The sequence below is a fragment of the Canis aureus genome, chromosome 12 (genome assembly GCF_053574225.1).
Source record: "Canis aureus isolate CA01 chromosome 12, VMU_Caureus_v.1.0, whole genome shotgun sequence".
In the NCBI taxonomy this organism is placed as follows: Eukaryota; Metazoa; Chordata; class Mammalia; order Carnivora; family Canidae; genus Canis; species Canis aureus.
Genome location: NC_135622.1, coordinates 48226907 through 48245597, shown reverse-complemented (window position 1 = coordinate 48245597; position 18691 = coordinate 48226907). Strand labels below are relative to the sequence as shown.

General features: G+C 36.6%; 1 long non-coding RNA gene across 1 annotated transcript; it reads right to left on the bottom strand.

The window, feature by feature from the left end:
• Positions 1-255: 255 nt before the first annotated feature.
• Positions 256-18411, bottom strand: LOC144324693 (uncharacterized). Its single transcript, XR_013390121.1, has 3 exons — positions 18173-18411; positions 12205-12277; positions 256-972 (listed from the first exon to the last, which is right to left on the bottom strand). It is a non-coding gene; the product is annotated as an uncharacterized LOC144324693 (long non-coding RNA).
• Between the last annotated feature and the right edge of the window lie 280 nt (positions 18412-18691).

The following is an 18691-nucleotide window of genomic DNA, read 5'->3' as shown; positions in this document are numbered from 1 at the left end:
CGGCTGAAATTTGAAACTCAAATCTGTAGGCAAAAATATCTTTATCATTGTCTCCTTTGAAAATAATTTCCCTAAATCAGAAGTCTAAACAGCACCATTCCATAAGATAGTAACATACATTGAAAAGCACCAAGTAGCATGTTCATTTTTTGTTTCTGATTTATTTGTTCATAGACAGTAGATATGCATTAACTGGTTTCATTTTTACACTAGAGTTCTGTGCCCTTTGTGCAAGATGTAGAAGTTAATTGGCAGCTAACTCACTTTGATGACAACTTTGGTGTGCTTGAGGGACATATTTTCGTAAATTGCCACATTTTTGATAGATTTTACCATGACTGGTTTACTTATAGATTGTTATTACGCTCCAGTAGGATTCACTGCCTCTGCTCTGCACAGATGATGGGGTAGAAACTCATGCTCTCTTACTTCTTAGCAACAATGATAATAACAATGTATATGCAGTGTGTGTTTTCACAGCACAGCAAAGAAAGAAGAAACCCAAGAGAGTCCACATAGCCATCGGAGCATTTACTGTGAAACTAGAACAAAGTACTATAATTTCAAAGATGCTGTTAAAGGCATCTTGCCTTACAGAGAGGCATTGAAGAACACATCCATTAGACATGAACTTTTGTTAGATCTGTGAGCAGGCTTCTCTCTAACAGAGGTCAATAATGTTGTTTCCAGGCTGCTTTCTCCCTGAAAGCAGTTACCACGGGTTTGCTAAATCCCAAGGAACTGTACCCCCAGTGGTTGCATGGAGCCCAATTCTGAGAGAGCACTGAATTGGCCTTCATTTCCAATCTCTTGCTTAGTGGAGATTTAGAAGAATCATTCCCTTTCCTTCTTGGAGCCTCTATTTTCTCATCTTTGCAGAGATTTATGATTATGTGAAATTCGGGCTTCCAATCAAATTCCTCTTTGATGACAATGAAGTCTCAGGTAGGCAGTGTGATAAGGAAGGGGATGCTGGAAAAGAGTGATGTTTCAAGATGTTAATGGTACAGTTGTGGGGCAATTTGGCTTTTCTGAGAAATGTGTGCAGCCCTACTCATGCAGGACATTCTAACTTCTTGAGAGGAGGTAGTGGGATTGCGCAACAGCTTCTTACTCTAAGTCTCCCATGTGCAGAAGGTAACCCTGGGCAGGTCATTTTTCCATTTATTCCTTATTTAGCAATTATTGTCAAAGAGTAAACTGTCATTATAATAAACAGCATTTCACCATTACAGTTTGCTCTGTAAAGCTTAATTAAGGAATAGCTACTTTATTTGAAAATTCTAACCAACAAATGAGTTGCCCAACTACCTGCCTTCTTAAGAAAGGACAAAAGACATGGTGTAATCTTTCACAGTAACCAGGGATCATTATTATGACAATCCATTACCATAGTGGAGTGGTGATATAGTTGGATCATCAGTCAGCACACCCTGCACCAGGCATTCCTATTCTGGGATCCATCAAAACAGAGACCCAAGGATCCCCTACCTGTGTTCCCCAATTTGTTGACAAGTTCTAGTGTATTTATGTTGTATACATGTGCATGAGAAAGAAGTTCACAGTTTCCTCAGACTGTCCACGATGTCCATATCCAAGTTTTTAGGAAATACTGAACTACGCTAAAGTGCTCACATAGCAATGTTCATATGACTGAAGACATGCTTTTAACAGATTCACCTTCATCATTTAGCACAGTGTGGGCACAAAAATGTATGGAAAATAGACTGTGTTTTAAAACACATGAACTTGGAAATACACTAGCAGTGCTCTTTCTTAGTGACTGAAAGGATTTTTCTGCTAAACAGAACAACTGAATGTATACTGGGTCACTGAATAGCAAAAATCCACATGTTAACTTTTTGAGATCTTATTTCTCTTTTATAACCTCCTGGCATTTCCCATACTATGTATTTGCTGCTTTGAATATCATTAGCTATCTTATTATCTAGGATTTCAAGTAAACTAAACTGTATATACTTCCTTAGGTAGAGGCACAATATAATATCTGGACCTGATATTTGAAGCTTCATTTTTAAAAATTCAATTACAATGTAACTGGAAAGAATACTGGCAATTAGCAATGTAAAACTCAAAAGTAATTAATAACCATAAGCACATGTCAGATCCATAAAAGGCCAGTCCCCACCCCTAGTCACTTTTACCACCTGCCAGACCCTCAATCTCAGTTATTATATTCCTCTAAATTCCAAAACTGCAAACACGGCACTTACTTACAGTATGATTTATTACACCAAACCCAAGCTCTGCTGAGCCCCTCTGGTTTATTATTAATAAGGTACCTGTGAGGTCACCATCAAATCTCAACAAGGTACAAGGTTCCAGAGTGCTAGCAATGAAAGAAAATCTTGGCTGATAGAAAAAAGAAGAATTCTCTTCCATATTTGAGCCCAGTGCATTTGGCAAAATTAAACAAAAAATGTACATCAGCAGTTTTGTGTTTGGAGTATCATGTTTTGCAATTTTTTAAAACCCAGATGAAAAATTATGTTGCTGTGCATGAGAACCATTTAGATAATCAGCTACCTGCTTTTCCAATGGGACTTCAGGAGTTCATTCCTGCTATTATGAAGAACAAATGTGGTTGCAAATTAATGGAATCCTTCTCCTTGGAACTGGGAGAAGTTGGACAAGATTGGAGATTGAATATGTACCAGGAGTTAAGGAAGGACCTAGATAACTGAGAGGATGCCAGTCATTTCAATGTTTAAACAAAGGGCTGAGCAACTTAAGTGATGCCCTAGTAATGTATGGCTGAATTTCAAGAAATACACCTAGCTAAAAATTATACTGAATTTATTTAACAGCTGCTAGGGGGCCAGTATTATGTTTTTTGATAAGGGGGAAAATGTCTTATCCACAGATCTTGTTGTCCATAAGCTGACAGTTTTTTGGAAACATCAGAGAGAGCATTTAGGGAGCAATTAATTACTGGGCTGCATCTCATGTTAAGTATCTGAGGAGGATTAGTGTACTCAGGGCAGGTTTTCTGAAAAAGATGAGGGTTGAGCACTACCTGGAGATTAAGCATTAGGGGACAAGGCATGTGAGTAAGCAAAGGACAGGAATGGCAGTGAAGATGAGGAGGTAAAGGAGAGACAACTGTAAAAACAAAATGCTTCCAATTCAAAGGATACAACTGTGAGTTATTTGACATCATAGACTATGATTAATATATGTACTGTGACATCCTCCTCAATGACTGGTACAAAGGGAGGTTAAATATGCATGATAAATGGACAAACTGATGAATAAATGTTTGAATGAAAAGAGGGCTGGACTTTTTTTTCATCTTGATTTGTCTACCACTTCACCCTTTCCTTAGATGTCCAGTGTGATGTGAGTGTGACTTCAGGATCCATAGTTGGATATCAAGAATCATGTCCCAAAGCCTAGCAAATTTAAAATTAAATTCTAGTGCTTCCACTTACCAACTGGGTAACACTGGGTAAATCTTTTAGAGGACAGATAGATGATAGATAGATAGATAGATAGATAGATAGATAGATAGATGATAGATGATAAATATGTTTGAGAGAGAGAGAGTGTGTGAGGTGGGGGGAAGAGCAGAGGGGAAGGGAGAAGGGAGGGGAAAGTATCTCAGGCCGATTCTGTGACGAGCACCAAGGAGTCCAACACTGGGCTTCATCTCAAGACCTGAGTGGAAACTGGGAGTCAGACACTTAATCAATTGAGCCACCCAGGCACCCAGTTGGGTAGTTCATTTTAACACTCTAAGCCTCATTTTTTCTCATCTGCAAAAAAAAATGTTCATCTTTCCTTTTCATTGTGAAGAGTGAATAAGAAACAACTGGTAAAGTACTCACTTTTTCTAGTGTTTGAAAAATTATAATTTTATTAAATTTAGATATACTAGGAAGACAACTTTATTAGGAAAAAAATGAAATGTCTATCCACAGTGACTTTTATCAATAAATGTAAATTATTTTGAATTACAGACGCTTGTTTATAGAAATAAATGATGTGAGATTCTAAGATATTCAGGAAGACCAAGTCTGAATTCGCTCTAAGCTCCTGAGACACCAATGTTAGGTGTTTGTTAGGTTTTTGTCATCATGTTGAAATACATGGAATAAGGAGGAATGCAATCTAAGTACACTTTCTTAAGTATTCTTCCTTCTTCCTACACTTCTTTTTAGCAAACAACTATCCTGCTGTTTTCTGGAATTGTTGCCTATATCACTGGAAATAATATGCAGCATGAAAGCTATTTGAGTCAGAGTCAGATATCTACTTACATTAGAGAAGAAGAGCTTTGCTGAAGTTGGGAATGTTTCACTTAATGAAAACTGGGAATGATCTAGATTCACTGGCAAGCACACTGGCTGAGGGAGTTTCTTAAGAGTTTTATTTTATACTTGGAGTCAATTGTGTACAATTCCCATCCTTCATTGGCTTATTAACTCCTGAAAGTAAGATGCTATTTCTTACAAAGGCCCTTTTTCAGGGAAGAGGAGAACCAATGAAGAAGCAGAGGGAAGGATGAGCCTTCTAAAAACTCAGAAATGTTCCTTCGTCTCCTCACGTTCATTGTCCTTCCCTTCAAAATACATACACCATCTCTAGGACAGGATCACATGGGTATTACACTAGTCAGGGCTCTCTAGAGAAACAGATCCAATTGTTGAGAAAGAGAGACTGATTGATTCAGCATCCTGGAGACCCAGAGAGAGCCAGTGTTTCAGTTCATCTTCAAAGGCAAGAAAGAATTGATGTCCTAGCTCAAGGCAGTAAGTCAGGAGGAATTTCCTCTAACTTATGGGAGGTTCAGCTATCCCACTGTCTGTTCTATCCAGGTCTTTAACTAACTGAATGAGGTCCACCCACATTGGGAGAACAATCTGCTTTACTCAGTATATAGATTCAAATATTGACTTCATCCAGAGACATCCTCACACACATACTCAGAGTAATGCTTAAGCAAATATCTTGGTACCCTAGGATGAGTCACGTTGACACAAAAACTATCACATGTAAAAACAGGCCTGAATATCAACAGTCAGTAGTAAATGACATAAGTGACAGTGGAAGAAGAAGAAGTTTTACTCCTTCAGAGCACCCTTTGTGCCAATATCTAGAACACGATTGACCATAACTCATCATATGCACTGAGAAAGAAGCCCAGGGAAGACTTGATATTTGTGAAATATGCCTTCATTATGATCTATTTTTTTTTATTCCACCTACTCCTGAACATAAGCTTGGATATGGAGCTGTAGATAAACACTCAATTTTTAATTCTGTGTCTTATTAATCTTTTGCTGACCACTCAGTGCCTATTGTGAGCCTTAGGAGGAAATGACAAAACCTGTCTCAGCAGTGGCTCATTAAAGGCCAGAAAGAAATGGTCATCATGTGTTATTTTAATGTTCAGTTTTTGGGTTGCAATCTATAAAGCTCTACATATGATACGCTTAAAAGTTTTCTTCTTCCATTGTGTAGACCTGGCTCATGTTGGATAGAAGGCTGAAATCTACCTGAGTATACTATTACCATTCTCACTTCTTTGCCAAAGCCCTTTCACTCACTGTTAGCAAAATAAAAGATGAAAACACAGCTTCCCGAAGCCACTTAAATCTTTCCCAATGACAGAAACATAGGAGGCTAACACAGATGGTAGGAAGACAAACTATGGGTGAACAAGCTAGAGATTGGTCCTCATCTTGCTGCCTAATTGATTTGACTGATTTCTGAATTTGCCAAAGCAACATTAGCATGTTGCTTTCTTCCAGTGTAGAGTCCTTCCCATTTAAAAAAAAAATCCTTTGCCCCATCTATCACAGACCTTGTTCAACAGTACACTGTAGGTTACCTGGGTGGCTCAGTGGTTGAGCATCTGTCTTTGGCTCAGATCGTGATCCCAGGGTCCTGGGATCGAGTCCTAAAACAGGCTCCCCATAGAGAGCCTTCTTCTCCCTCTGCCTATGTCTCTGCCTTTCTCTCTGTGTCTTTCATGAATAAATAAAATCTTAAAAAAATTACACGTGAAAAAAAATTACACTTGATGCAAGGATGACACAGGTCCTGTTCCTCCAATACTGAACACAAGTGGGAAACCAAAAGTTCATGCCAAGAACTGAATGGAGAGGTTATCACATAAGAAAGGGCTTTCATCCCAATTTAGCTTAATGGAATGAGATAGAGTTTCAATATTTTGAAATATAGACAAATTGATATGAAAACAAAACAACACCCTCTGTAGCACAGACCCTCAATGATCTAAGAGACATTTTCTCAAAGTCAAAGATGACCACATTATTCTGCAAAATCTTGGCTGTATAAATGAGACCTGTGCTGAGGTCTGCAGAACATACTCACAAAAATGCAAAGACTGAAAGCACAGAAGTGTGAAAACTCCATTCAGGCAGTATGAAACGAAGAAAGCAAAATGATTCTAACTACTCCTACCTAACCTTCACTCCTTTTAAAAAATCAATTTGTGCATTTATTTATTTTAAAAAACTATGTATTGTCTGTTTGCATGCTACCCACTACCATCTACTCTTCCTAATGTAAGACCCATGAGTTCAGGAAAGTTGTTTTATTCACATTTATATTTTCAGAATCTAGACCAGTACATGGCACAAAGGTTTCCAGGAAACATATTTGGATTAGTTGACCAAAATCATACAAAAGCTAGGAAATACTTAGCACTTGTAATCAAGGAGAAACCAAGTGCAAACAGTTCAGCTTGAGAAAGAAAAGGGTTAATTGACCCACGAGTCTCACAAGCAAAGAAAAAGTTGTTCACAGGAATAAGTGAATAGGGCCATTTAATGTTATCCCATCTGTACTCTTGGGCTCCAAGTGGCAGGGGTGGAAGTCAAGATTTAGCTATAACACAGTGATGGGGAAATTTTTAACTATTAACTTATGGGAAATTAATCATAGGCTTGTAAACAGAATACCAGGTGATAGTCCTCACATGGAACTTTTACCATGCATGGCACATGAACTGAAGACTTACACTTCTATGGTGGCCTCCAACTGTACTAGGAGCAAAAGACACATAGAAGAGAGTCTCTTCCACTGAGAGAAGTAGCTCACTGCTTCTTCCTTACATAAAGCAGTAATGCTAAGTCTAGCAAAGAAACACATCAGTGTTGCTAGGTTTAAATTTAGGATGGGGTCTTGAATAATATAAGCTAAATTGAATAAAATGGACATGAGAAATTGAAGTTCTAACAGAGAAGATGAGTCAATGTGGGGAAATACAGGGATATGGAGTTACAGGTAAAACTGGATGGGATTTTTTCACACAGGAGAAGGGAAATCTTGTCCCTGACCCTCCAGGGGAAAGAGCTAAATATAGCCATAAATAAGCAATATATTTAGTTTGTTGGGTGGTTTCTAGTTTTTATTTTTATTTTTAAAAATATTTTGTTTGTTTAATCATGAGAGAGAGAAAAAAAGTGAGAGAGATACACAGAGAGAGAGAGAGAAAGAGAGAGAGACATAGACAGAGGGAGAAGCAGGCTCCCTACAAGGAACCTGATGCTGGACCCCTGGATCACACCCTGAGCCAAAGGTAGACGCTCAACTGCTGAACCACCCAGATGTCCCTGTTTCAAGTTTTTAAATTCCAGTTAGTTAACATGTAGGGTAATAATGGTTTCAAGAGTAGAATTTAGTGATTCATCACTTGTATATATCACCCAGTGTTCATCACATTAAGTGCTCTTCTTAATACCCATCACTCATTTAACCCATCCCCTACTACTCACCTCTCCTCCATCAAATCTCAGTTTGCTCTCAGTAGTTAAGAGTCTCTTATGGCTTGCCTCCCTCTTTTTTTTTTTCTTTTTCCTTCCCATATGTTCATCTGTTTTCTTAAATCCCACATATGAGTGAGATCATATGGTATTTGTCTTTCTCTCACTGACTTATTTCGCTTAGCATAATCATACACTCTAGTTCCATCCACATCATTGCAAATGGCAAGATGTCATTCTTTTTTGATGCCTGAGTAATAACATTCTAGTGTGTGTGTGTGTGTGTGTGTGTGTGTGTCACATTTTCTTTAACCATTCTATAGTCAAGAGACATTTGGGCTCTTTCCATAATTTGGCTATTGTTGATAATGTTACTATAAACACTGGGATGCATGTGCCCCTTTGAATCAGTATTTTTGCGTCCTTCAGTAATACCTAGCAGTAATAAGCAGCAGTTTTATCTTGGTGGGGAGAGAGAAAAAAGTTTTTAGAAAAATTGTTCTTGAAGTCTTCAATATTCTTCAAGAAATAAAAGGCAAATTTGTTCGCTGAGGATAAAATTTATGTAGTCAGATAACAGTTTTAAGACAAGATCTGAGTTTTAAAAGAGTAACTGAGAAGAATAAGAGCAATCCTTCCCAGGAAGAAAACTGAAATGATTGCTGAGTGATACTGAGACTCCTGTAATAGTGGACACAGATTTAGATGTCATATACAGGCATGGTGGTATTTTCTTCAAAAGTTACCAGTCACCTAGGCACACAAATAGAGAGTGCAGACCGTGGTTACCCGCCCCCCACCCCCCCAGCCTGGGCTGCCAGGAGTTAGGTGGCAGATAGCAAGATGACTGATGGTTCTAGTAAGAGAGAAGTTCGGATGCATCATCAGTTAGTGGCACAGCTATTCCTCTAGCCCTGTCACTTTGCACCTGTCATAAGTGCAGAGTGATCTACATAAAATAGAGTCATCCCTTACATTCTTTAAGCTCCTCACTAAAAATAGGAGAAAATTCATACCCTTTTCTATGGATGCTATGTGACATATCCCTTCATAATATGAGCACAATCTACCTCTTTAACCTTACCTCTTAATAAATGCCCCACTGCCTAATCTTGCTTCATGCTTTGTGAGTTCTTTTCCAAATAGGGACCAATTTCTGTCTTTTCCATTAGGATGCAGGGATTTCCACACCTAACTGCTAGAATGCTTCTATCTTCAGTGAATTTCCACAATCTGCTCCCTCTTCTTAAAACATTCTTTGTCATGTCTGAGAACTCATAGGCTTTGTTCCTAACACTCATCATATATCACTCTGTCAAGCTTTCACTTCTTAATTTCAATGAGTTTTGATGTATGCAAAGTGAACCACTCTTTCCCTTATACAAATTTTATAACTTGTCCGTATTTCCAAACTTACTTGATTATAATTATACATTTAAATAATGTTTCTCCTACTGGATTGTGATCACATTAATAACAATGACTTTCCATCACATTTTTTTTTAACCTCAGGACTTCAATGAAACACTGGAGTTGCTCAATAAATATGCATTGGCCTCAAGACACTGTGACTGTAGAGTTAGGTATCGGAGATAACGTGTATCTGAATAGTGAAGGGGCACCAAACGGGCAACTCCAGACACAATGAAAGATGCAAAGAGACCTTAGGTTTGGAAGATAATGACAGCTCTGCCTTTATAGACTGCTTCAGAGAGTAGCACATAATATAGATGCAAAGGTCAGGTGAGCTAGACTATAGAAATCTTTAAAAACTACATAATGAAGATTAGATGAGATACTGTTGAAAATTAGAATCCCAATGATTAAAATGTTTTCATTCTCTTTTCTGAGAAACATTAGAAGATGAAATTACTAAAAAAAGTCACTTTATACTAAAATTTACTAGTCCAAACTTTTCTATAACTATATGTAAAAGTATCTTCTTTTTTCACTTCACTGAGTTTTTACGGGATTAAATTATTAAACATAATTACACATAAAAAACCCTACTAAAGGGATCCCTGGGTGGCGCAGCGGTTTGGCGCCTGCCTTTGGCCCAGGGCGCGATCCTGGAGACCCGGGATCGAATCCCACGTCGGGCTCCCGGTGCATGGAGCCTGCTTCTCCCTCTGCCTGTGTCTCTGCCTCTCTCTCTCTCTGTGTGACTATCATAAATAAATAAAAAAAAATTTAAAAAAAAAAAAAAAAAAAAACCCTACTAAAATGAAAGGTGCCATAATTAAACAAAATTAAATTACAAATGTCAGAAGCCAGACACAAAAGAGTTCAATTCCATATGATTTAAATTCATTTAAAGTACAAAAACATGAAAACACATTAATCTATGTTGTCAGAAGTGAAGATAATAGTTACACTTGGATGTGATACTGCCAAGGATGGACCAAGAAGAGAGTTTCTGAGCTACTGGATTATTTTTTTTTTCTATGATTTAGGTGCTAGCTGAATATACATGTGTTCAGATTATGAAAGTTCATGGAGATGCACCTTTTTCTAAATGTATATCACTTTTAAAAATGCTTTAAAAGTATAAACCCAAGGCTAAGAGTAAAGTTTGCAGAAAAAAAATATATATAATACACAAAAAAGATTACTGTGTCTAATGTAAAACAAAACAAAACAAAACAAAACTCCAACAAATTTATTCAAAAAAGACAAATAACCCAGGAGAAAAATGGGCAAACAGCATTAACAAGCAACTCATAGAAGGGATACAAATGGCTAATAAACATGTTTTTAAAAAGATGTTTAATTTATTATTGATCTGGAAGCTGCAAATTCAAACAACAACTAGCTACCATTTTTCACCTAACAGACCAGCAAACATTAAGAAGATGGATAATACCATAATGGTCAGTGTTTGTTGAGTACATACTATGTGATGACATTTTTCTACATGCTTTATTTTTTTTATAATCCTCATTTAACTTGTGGTCTCATTTCTAATCTCCATTTTACAGGAAATATTAGTACTTTTCTCAAATAGTAGGTGGTAAAGTTAGGCTTCAAAGCAGGCCATTGATCCCACAACTCTTAGCCATTATTTTAGCTACCATTTTGTATATTTTATGTTCTCTATTGAATTCTGCATGTTAGTAATGAATCTCTTTCGTCTATAGACACTGACCAATTCAGAAACCAAATAGGAGCAGAGGGTAATTAAAAAATATATTTGTTATGTTATGGTGGTTATTAAAATTGCTACTTTAATACTTTTCATGAGCTGCCCAAGTATCTCAATGATAACTTGAAAATGGTTCTGTCATGGTCCTTTGTATTTTTTTTTAATCACTAAACTACTAAAAATTAAGTCTATAGACACGTGCATTGACTTCATTTGGCAAATGAAGTAGAAGAAATGTTGGGATTATGCTTAAATTTAGTCATAAAGTTTAGTTTTAGATTGAGTCATAAACACTGAATGCTATAACCAGACCAATGGCAGGAAAAATAACATAGATACTATTTTCTTCATCTTTTGTAACCAAAGGTCAATGAAACATAGGAGGTCAGGAAAAGAAACATGAAGAGAGAGTAAAATTATAATGCTATTATTGCTAAGTAGATATTACTTTTAAAAAGTACTAATTAGAAGCACCTGAGTGGCTCATTTGGTTAAGCGTCTGCCTTTGGTTCAGTGCAGGATCTTAGGGTCCTAGGATAGAGTCCCATGTTGGGGTCCCTGCTTAGCAGGTTATCCCTCTTCTTCTGCTGTTCCCCTGCTTGTGTTCCCTCTCTCTCAAATAAATAAATAAAATCTTTTTTTAAAAGTGCTGATTATATTACATAAAATATTACATAAAGTTATAGTTACCTTTAGAAACACCATAGAAGAAAAGATACAACCTTCAAAATTATCAGAACATATGCACAGAATATAACAAAGAAAATCACCATGTAGAGATTACAAAGCACAGGGACATATCACAAAAAATCTAAAACTAAAGATATCTGTCATATATGTACATACATACATTTTTTGTATATTTTTTATTGAAGTTCGATTTGCCAACATATAGCATAACACCCAATGCTCATCCCATCAAGCGCCCCCCTCAGTGCCCGTCACCCAGTCACCCCATATATAAATCGACTACGATACCAATTGAAAGAAACAATATCATTTAGACCACAAATCAAAACCTCATATACTCCATACCAGAGAAACACTTAAAACAAATGATTTAGAAAGGTTATCAAAGTTTTAAATTACAGAGAGTTGGTAAAATGTCCTTCACCCACACAGGCAGAAACAATAGATAATGATGTGATTTGAGGGGGCAGAGATTAATTATAAGCCTCTCACTTGCTTCTGAACTACGCTGGAACTTAAGAATACAGATGAGGCACAATACAGTGCCTATTTTGGTAAAATTATATTGGGGACATAGCTTTAAAATCTGAATTGAATTTATCTACTCAAGGAAGGTACCTGTAGGGGTTCTGGCCCCATGATCATGTCCCAGGAAGTAGAAGTGAAAGGATGCTTTACTGCAGGTCTGCATCTGAGGGAGGAAAGGAGAAGGGTGGTAAGGTAAGAGACAGAAAGAGACAGAGGGGAAAGCACACATGTGCCTGTGCACCAAGAAGACTTGGCTCCTTATGAAAAGTGACCACTGGAGTCTTTCAGACAAGTTTGTGGATAAATGATGTGATTATTCACTGATACGGAACAGTGCAAAGGGCCCATATTAGGGGAGAAAGACAACATATCTGGTTTTATATATATTGACTTTAATATGCCCAAGATAACATCAAGAAGACATAATATATAAGTCTGGAACAAAAAGAAGAGCTGTACTTTATCATTTCTCCCACTTTCCTCTTTCTCACTATGGGAGTTTTGTTATTCATTCATTATGCATAAGATTGAGAATGGCGTTTCTTCCAGTGTCACTTTTTGTAGTGTAATATTTAAATAAAACCGATACTCAGCACCAGCCCTTTTTAGCATGGTGCTCCTATTCATGATTCTGGATAGACTTCATGGTCATAGATTTCTTGTTTTTTGTTTTTTGTTTTAATTTTTCTGTCTTTCTTCCTTTAAAAGAATTCTCCCCAAGACTCTCTCACAGGTACAGAAGTTCCCCAAGTTCCCAAGTTCATCCCTGTTTGAGGATGTCTTTATTTGACACTTGGATATGAGACATATCTCAGATTGTTATGACAGTTTGGTCACAAACTATTGCGTGCTGAACTTGTAGACCTAGGCTTTTTTGGTAAAAATTCAGCGCTGTTGTAAAGAATCAGAAAGTGAATCTGATTATTTTTTTTTCACTTTGAGAGTTGTTTTTCTGCTTGGATGACTGAACATTCCTTTCTCCATTCATGAAGTTCAGTAATTTGTTGAGGATATGTTGTGGCAGTAGCTGTTATGTATGAATTCTTCTGCAAAAGACACATCCTATATTTGTTAAAATCAAGTTCAGCTGCAATTATCAGTAAAACCCAAAATAACAGTGAGTTAACAAGATAATAGTTTATTTTCCTCTCATACTAAAAAAATCTGGAGGAAGCCACTATGTCAGTATTCTAAGCACCATAAGGAGAAATGCTGAAAATGAGCAAATGATGTTCCTCTGACAATATTTCCTGTAATTCATACACATTCTTCTTGCTCACTTCCCATTGGTCAAAATTTAGTCCTATGGTCACACTTCGGTAGCAGAAGCAGTGGAGAAATGTTGTTTTTACTCCAAGCAACCTATTCCCAAATCCTCTATTTTCTCTGATATGGTCTACTTGAATTACCTTTGACTCTTCCTGCCTAATGTGAAGCATTTGCTTACTTCTCTGAGCTGCCATTTAAAAGTGACATTGCATATTCACTGTCTTTTCTGTATTCTGAGGGCATAGATGGAGTTAAGGGAAATGGGATTGCACAGAGAACACAACTAGGGAGATGTATAAACCCATACTGAAAGCTGTGGACTCTTCTGAGATCATTGAGCCTACTCAGGAATCAATCCTGCCCCCATTGAGTAACACCTTTGAGTCTCAGTCCAAATAAGACCCTGAGTTTCCATCAGAGAGAAACAGTCATGTTACTCATATTCCTTTTACTTACTGGTAACACTCCAACAGTTGTGGCCACCCTGTCAGAAGAAAAGAAATGCACTGAAGCACTCATGTTTAATGATTCAATCTAAGAGCTAGGGAAACTTCTCTGAGGCTCTTGGGAAATGTGCAGAACCTGAGGCAAACTGAATAATTTTGCTGAGGTCCATGAAAAAGACTTGGACAAAAAATAAAGATCTAAACATTAAGTTCAATGGCAAGAATTTATATGGTAAAATTTGTAAGAAGAAAGAAAATTCCAAGTATTAATTTACAAACATAATACAAACCAATTTTATTCTGATATAATTTGCTTAAGAAATGAAAGCAAATACTAAATTATATGAATTATTTATTTGGAAGAATGTCTAAGGATTGCAAATAAGTTTTTTATTTTAAACAAAGTAATGGGAGTAGATTTTCTCTCCTAGAATGTAAAATATATTTTAAAGCTCTAGTAACTAAAGGATGTGGGATAAAGCCAAGAAAAGGCAGAAGCATCGGTGCTACATGTTGGAAAAATCAGGGGAAAGAATATATTACATTCATAGTATATGATCAAGTAAGTCTTTCGAATCCAAAGGGAAAGGGTATTTTTTTAAAAAAGGCTCAACACCTAGAAAATAAAAGAACTAAATCTGAAACTAATGTAACATTGCATTTGAACTATACTCATATTAAAAAAAAAAAGCCCTAAACTATATCAGACACCAAAAAAATGTAAAATGCATTAAATATTCAAACTTAGAAAAATCTGACCAAGGAGTAAAAATACTTTACTAAATTTGCATTAGTAAAAAATATAATTGTGTATTCTTGTATCTTGTGTATTCATACAAGACACACCAGTAAAAGTAGAATGGGAAAGTTATGTATGATCAGTGAATTGTATTTATGTCAATATTCTGGTTGTGATATTCTACTATAGTTTTGAAAAATGGTTCCTTTGGGGGAAACTGGGAAAAGTGTACAAATGTATTGCTTTTGTTTCACTTGAATCTAAATCTATAATTATCTCAATACAATTTTCAAATAAAAACCTATGAAACCTAGATTTTTCCCTCCTCCAACCTATATTGTTAATATTTATCCCCGTTTATTATAGCCTCTGAACGTCACAATATTGAGTGTGAGCAGAATAGAGAAAAGCTATATATTGATGCCCATTAAACCTTTGTGAAAGTTTGCTTCTTTGAGATAATCTTGGGTCACTATATCTTTAGCTCCAATGGTGATTTATCAGATATCATGAGATCAATAAAATTAACTGGCTGATATAAACCAAACAGCATTTTTTTTCTGGATAGGAACCATATAGAACCATTAATATGAATTTAGATTTCAATATTTATATGGGAAATATACAAGTGAGAAAAGCATATTATATAACAGCACAAAAGATACTGTCTCAAAGGAAACATACACATGTACATACATATATATTTTTTAAAGAAAGTGTTTTTATGGCATAATGATCTTTCTTTGAAACTTCTATGCTTTTTCTGAGAGCATGCATAAGATTCTGCTTCCTGTACACAGTGAAGAGCTGTAGCAGAGAATGTTCATCACAGAATGTTTTATGCAGAATTTTATATGCCCTTGCTACCTGGTTTTTCCATCAACTCAGTTGACCCCTCAAAGCATGAAATTGTGGTGGTAATATTTGGCAGCTTCTGGCTCCTTAAGGTCCCATTATTCAAACCTTGATCTCTGGCCTGCACTCATTTAACTTCTGATTATAATTTATTTCATAACCAACCCTAATATGCCCTCCTTTAATTTCTGATTAGAATTTATTTGTTTGTAAAAACTCACTACAGGCAAAGGTATGGCCTCAGATGAGCAGGCTTCCCAGTAAAGAATTTCAGAACCAAGTCAATGTGATTTTCCTTTCCTTATAACCTATAGCAGGAAAAGGAAGAGGGACCATCATTTTACTCAATGAAATGCTGCTGATCTAGCCTGTGCTTTAACTTTTAACTTTTTTTCAAGGTTTATTATCCCTTCCTTCCTTATTACTTATTAACATCTCCTCTCTCATGGCCTGTTTACTTAAAAGGAAATATATACAACTTTTTTTGGGGGGTGAGTACAGTGCACCAACTACATTTTTTAGTATCATGCTGACACATGCTCAACTGGAAAATTATCCCCATCTCAACTGCTTGTCTTAACAGATCAATGTGAATGTAAATGAAGGAAATGAGTGAATAGAGATTTATATTTTTATCAAAGGAAAAAAATGCACAAAATAAACTGAATCCGGTGTCCTACTTATCCAGTCTCAGATGCTGTGCCTGGGTTTACAGAGACAAAGCTCGGCTCTCTAGCAGAGGACTCAAGCTCATCTTTTTACTCTGCTTCATCTCTATTTTTTTATCCTAAACAGTTTCTTGGGCCTGCCATGTTTTCCTCACCCTACTCAAATATTTGACATTTCTCAAGGCTCAGCCTTCAACACTGGCCTTTTGCTCACCAATACTCCTGCCCAATGACCAGTCTACACTCTTACTCCTGGGTTTTCCAAGCCTCACATATCTTATGATGTCTATTTTGATTTCTTACTTTCATCTTAATGCACAGCAGACCATATCTGTAAGTCTTCTTTGCTACAGGACCAAAAAAATTCATCACCTTGATCCCTTCTCCAGGCATTCATCTGCTTTGCTAATCTATTAAAGGCCCACTGAATATATTTTGCATCATCAGAACCATTCTGTATGTAACAGAAAAGTAGAAAATAAATATTAATATGGTCAAATTGAGGAGTTAGAGTCAAATTGAAAAGCCTGAAATTACGGAGTCCATGATAATGCAAAGACTGACAATCAAATGGTTAAGCTGAATTTAATGTTATAAACACTAACTGGCAATCAGCTCGGGGCCAATTAGAAATACTGAAGAATTAAAACAAATCAATTTCATTGAATTTACTTCAGATCATATGGCTGACAGCTAAGTGCCTTGTGGTAGAATTTTTTTTCTCATGTTAATATAACCAGTAGATAAGTTTCTACCAATCTCAGTGCCTGGAGCAGTGGCTGACAAGTCCTATGGGTGGGAACACTAGGAAATACATTTCAGGGAGAATGAACGGCAGAAAGTTATAACTGCACTCAGTGGAAATGATGGTAGATTCAATCCACTCTTAATTAACAATTCAATATAGTTTACATACACTTTCCCTTTCCTCACCCTCACGAAAATCACTGTGTAGTAGTTATTTAGACAATGAGGTATAAGATTTTTTTAAATTTCAAAATTCTGTGATATTGGTAACTATATTCTTAAGCAGCATTGCTGATTTTGAGTTGAGAATAGAATCACATATGACAAAAGCTCTTCTGTTTGGAATGTGATGTTTTTAGTGCTCTCTTTGGGACCCTTAAATCTTTAGAACAATAATTTTGTGATATTTTTGTCATTGGTGACATTAAGTGCAGAATCACTTATGGGACTCATCTATGACTCAATGACCATTCTAACTGATACCACATGTGCAATTAGAGTATCTAGAAATGTCATATAATTATGATGATAGCAAAAAGGAAGATAGCTGCCTTTAATGGAGTGTTTACTCTTTGCTAGTTGTATATAGACATTTTATTTTAAATATAATCATCAAGTTAAGAAAGGAAGGTAACACTGGAAATCTAAGACACTATACTCATACATTCATTCTTCATTCTTACTGTTGCCTATGATTTAATACTGCTGTGCTAGACACTAGAAATGGTCAGTGCTACTCTTTCAGGTGGCAATGGTACCATTTCAGCAATGCCAGGATGATTAAACTCTTGTCAAAAAAACATACTTCATTTGAAATAGCTGAAGGCTTTAAAGCTCATCATTAATGGCCTATTTCCACACTTCCAATATGGTAGGCACTAGACACATGTGGCTCTTTAAAGTTAACTGAAATGAAATAAAAATAAAAGTTGAGTCCCTCTGGCATACCACCCACATTCCTATGGGACATTTCTACCATCACAGAAAGTTGTATTGAATAGCAATAGATACCTTTCATTGTTTCTTATTAAAGTGCAAGTTACCAAGCAATCATTTATTATTTATACCATTGGGACAAAGTATGTTTAGATCCTTTTCTAAGGCCATGTTCTGATATGTAGAAAGGGAAGGGAACATGAAGGTACTGAGGAAACTCTTCTCAACTTTCCCATTTTAAACACATTCAACTCCCATGTTATTTGCTCACACTTACAGCAATAAATTGAGTCAGTAGATCGACAACTCTGAAGGAAGACCCTCTATGTTTTCCCATCCTATTATTTTAATTAGCATTCCACTGTTTGGCATTACCAAGGATATTGGTGTGCACGAACCTCACTCATGAGGAAAAGGTATCAGCCCGGGAACAAATGCTCCTGAGTCAAGATGGGCAATCAGTGTCAGTTTGGTGGGAGTGAGACTGTCCAAAATGCTCCTCTGCCCTTGTGTTGATCACTCCTTCCTATGCACCAAGAACGGCACAGACGTTGGAAGCCTCCACATATTCTGCTTTGGTAAATTTGGAACTTGCAGTCAAAAGGGACCAAAGGCACCACTGCATGTGCATACACGCGTAGCTAAAAAAAAAAAAAAAAAAAAAAAAAAAAAAAATCAAACAAACAGTAACACCCAAAGAAGCCAGCAACTCTATTTGAACAGATCTTACTTTCCAAATGAAAGCAAAACTCATCACTTCCCAGGTTAGAACAGCTGAGACCCATCAACCAACGGAAAACAATTTGTTCGGAGTAGAAGCTGTCACCGGCTATTACCACGTGGAACGTGAAAAGCCGCTGCAGACCTCGGCTCCCTGATTCGGGCAGGCCTGTTCCCATTTCACTTGACAGCTGTGG